A 4,346-nucleotide genomic window follows, 5' to 3' on the forward strand; every position below is an offset into this window, starting at 1 on the left:
AGGGTGCAGTTTTCTTACCTCAAGTTCGAGCGAGAAATATTAATAGAATGACTCCTGAGAACGATTGATCTTTTGGCTCTTTAGCGGTTACCTAATCACAACCAATTATAACCTCCATTAATGAGAATCAACATTGAAAGGGTCTTAACCTAAGCACCACTCTCGGGACCTCGAAACATGCCCACACGATGAGTAGATTCGATCCCGGGCCTTAAGGAATGAAACCCCAAGTAAAAAACCCTTAAAAATACTCAAAACGAAACTTTGAAGGAATAGAGTAGCGCTATAGCGCTAATCCCTAGCGCCCCAGCGCTATTCTCAAAACCCCCAACACGCCCAAACACCTCCTGGGTAGCACTGTAGCACCCTAGGGTGGGCGCTATAACGCTACCTCCAGACCTGATGCCCCCTGAAACCTCCTTCTTCATCTCCTTCAATCCCAACCTGTTTCCAATGCTTCCAAATCCCATTTTTGATGCCAAATGAACCCAAAAGCCATCCTAACACACCCCAAACATCACAACCATACGAACCCTAGCCAAAACTCCCAACAAAACCAAGATCTCAACCTAGAAATCACAACTGTAAAACAGAACTAAAACAAGGCAAACTAGGGAATTCAATGGTTAGAAACTTACCCAAAGCTCAGCTTATGATGCTCTTCAATGGAGGAACACTCTCCTAAACTCCCAAGGCTTACTTCCCAAGCTTGAATCCTCAAGAATGGTTCAAAAATCTCAAAGGAAACTGAAGGAGAAATAGATACGGGAAGGCTCTTGAATATACTCTGTTTTTCCTCTTCTTTCATAGCCCAAAATAGTTTATATCTATCCTAGGGGTAAAAAGACAAAAATACCCCTAGGTCAAATTAAGGTTCCTAAAGGCTCCCAAGGGAAAAATTGGTATTTCCCACCTATCTCGTTAATCATAATTAACGCTCTCCAATTCCCACTATTCTCAATAATCTTAAACACTGATAATTCATATCCCGTTACCCTTTAATTCCCGGTAACGCTCTAATCATTAAAATCACCCCGAGACTCAACCCGAGCCTCGAGCTTAAACCTGTTGTGACTAGACCGCTAATCAATAATCCAAGATCGTCTCATGCCGAATAGCTCGAACAAACCCACATTATAATGTGGTCTCAACATATATCATCAACATGCATACAAATATACAATTATGCCCTCAACGGGCCAAATTACCATCACACCCCTATAATTAAAATGCGGACCCACATGCATACATTTAACATCATATTATAATATAATCCACATATACATGCATATTATCATTTAATGGCATAATTAAACAAGTATGGCCCTCCCGTCCTACTAATCCTGCCATTAAACCACATCAGAGAATTCGGGGCATTACATTATAATATCAAAAGAATTCTTTTACACCGCGAGCAGTACTGCTCGGATGTAAATGTTAAGTTTAAAAGTAAGAGCTGCCCACGTAGCAAAACCAAAGAAAAATTATATTGTCTTTACATCACGACCCGTAGGTCGTGTAATTAAAAAAGAAATATAAAAGGAAAAAACTAAGGAGCTTGAGGAGCTGGAGGATCCTGGGGAAGGTTCTGGTCGACAGCTTCATTATCTGCACCCTCCATCCCAGTGGCCAATGAGATTTCGGGGGAAGCAGGGACCTTCGATCCCTCTTCTTTAGCCAGTTGAGCCGCACAACGAGCCAGCTCAGCTTCCCTTGCGTTCTCAGGAAGATAATCAAAATTGGCACCTTGATTGTGCTTCTAGAAATCATAGAAGCACCTCAGGGTGGCATTTTTGTACCTCTCTAAGTTGGCAGCATTAGTCTTCTCCAAGTCCTTAACTCGGTCCTCTAAGTCTCTAGTTTCTAGCCTGCTCGCAATCAAGTCTAGCTCGAGCTGCCTAGCCACTTTATAGTTAGAGTGGTTAGACTCCTTGTATTGGTCAATCAGCTCGCGAGCTTTTTCCAGAGACTTCAGCTTCTCCTCCAACTCCTTAGCTAGTTGGGCCTTTTCCGCAGTCACCGCCGCCAACTGATCAGCATGTCTGGCCTCAGCAGCTTTGAGTTCGTCTTCGTGTCGTTGATCCGAGGTCCTGGCCTCCTCGGTGATAGCACCCAGATGGATGCGGCCGGCAGTACGGGTTAGCATGGCCTGCATTCAGAACAATTATTAAACAAACAATAAATTATCGAAGACTTGATTTCACAAAGGAGACAACTTACACTGGTGAACTCATTCAGAGCTCGGTTCAGAATTGGGTCAATGCCCATTGTCTTCGTAGCCGCCATTGCCGCTCTGTAGCGATCGTGCTTAGCGATTTTGGTAAGCCTCTCCTTGATCAATTTAAAGGAACGGCCAACCATCAAGTTCCTGGTTAAGGTAGGAGCTTCCTACTGGGTTTGGTCAGATGGGGCAGCAAGAGAAGGAGTCGACCCGGCCGGAGCAGATGGAGTCTGCTGCTCGCGGGGGGAAAGCAGAGTCGCGGTGGCAGAGGGCCCGTCCTTCGAAGGACCTGCATTCCGGGCCTTCTTCACCTGAGGCGCCTTGCTGCTCTCCCCAGTATGTCTCTTACTAGTTTTCTTCTTGCTTGGAGGGGCAGTAGCAGCCTCTGGGGTGTTGTAAAGGTCGAATACATTGGTGGAGTCCATACCTGAAAAGCAAGAATAAAGTCGAACCATGAGATAGCATGAATAGCCAAACACATTACATCAGAAAAAGAAACAAAAAAGGATTACAAAGTCCAATACCCGAGCTATTATTACTGGTCGCTACACTACAGACTCTACTAGTCTTACACTCATTCTTTGACACGAAGAAGTCTGGCCCTAAGTGTAACGCCCTGGATAGCCAAGACCGCTACACTGTGTATTTATAAAGGTGCAAGACTTGCTAATCAAGTCATTAATTCAAAAATGTGTCACTAAACATGTGTGAGCTAGGGTTAAAAAGGTTTTGGTCTCATTTTATATAATTAAACAGTTATATACACGGGATCCCAAAAGAAACAGCGTTAAAAGTTGGTTTACAGACTTCTGAAGATACATAAACAACTGTTAGCCATACTAAGGCAAAATTGACAATCTTTGGGTCTCGTGTCCCTGCCTAAACCTCAACCGTGGAGGCTGAGCAGCTGACCATGTACATTCCACTCGCAGAGCTCTCCAATCATGGATGATCAAGCTTGCCCTTGCCTTTACCTGCACCATGTAGCACCCGTGAGCCAAGGCCCAGCAAGAAAACATGTGCAACACAAACAGTAGAAACAAATAACAAACTCACTAAGCATGAACTCTCATCAAATGATCCACAATAGTCAATCAACATATAATCAGAGTCATGGATGCAATCAAACACTTATAACATTTATACCACATAATAATCAGGGCCGACAACTTAGGCCGCACCCTCTGTTTATCCCACCGACTCCGGCCCGCTTAAACCGAGCTCATTGCATATTAAGCTGTCCACCAGTGGTCGAGCCGCGCCCTGTGCGCTAGTGTAACCCTTGGCACCCTTAGGCCGTTGGTTCACTAAATAGCTTGCATGGCATAATACCATCTTTTCAAGCATTCACATTAGGGAACCCTTAGTCCCGTCACATATATTCAACCAGATGCAGTTTTCTTACCTTTAGTCTTTACGGTTATTGTTTATGAGCAACACTCCTCAAGCACGATCGTTTCCCGAGCCTAAGCTTTTATCACCTAGTCACAACCAATGCATAGGGTTCCATTAATACTCAAATATGGGTTTCCAGTTACAAAACTAACTTCCGGGAATCCAATTTCCACCAAGCACGGTGGTGAAATCAATCTTGAGCATACTAAACCACATTCCCATGCCTAAAATCCCCAAAAGTTCGAGTGCACAACCAAGGGCTGCGGCCCTTGAAGCTTAGCTGCGGCCTTAGCCTCAAAACAGAACCAAGGGCCACCCTGAGCAAAGAAACGCGCCGCGGCCCTTGCAATGGGCGCCGCGGCGCTCACTCCTGGCCGAGCCACCTTGGCTCATCTTCATCCTAGGGCCGCAGCGCTCTATAACAGAGTCGCGACCCTTCCTTTCCAACCCAGAATTCCCACATTTCTAGGCTTGTAACCTTATCCAAAACCACCCTTAAGCTCCCTACTTCAACACCCAACAATCCCAACACTTTTAGAATAACTTAAACAACATGATTCCACAGAAAACCTAGCCTAACACACACTAGAGTTCTCTTTTCAATTTCTGAAACTCAAGAGCTATAAACACTCAAACTAGTCATTCAAACCCAAATCAAAACTTCTAAACCATGAATTGAGACTTACCTCTTCTGCTGAACCACTTCACCAAGCCAAAACCAAGCTAATTC

Source organism: Humulus lupulus, chromosome 1 (assembly GCF_963169125.1).
Source record: "Humulus lupulus chromosome 1, drHumLupu1.1, whole genome shotgun sequence".
Taxonomy (NCBI): Eukaryota; Viridiplantae; Streptophyta; class Magnoliopsida; order Rosales; family Cannabaceae; genus Humulus; species Humulus lupulus.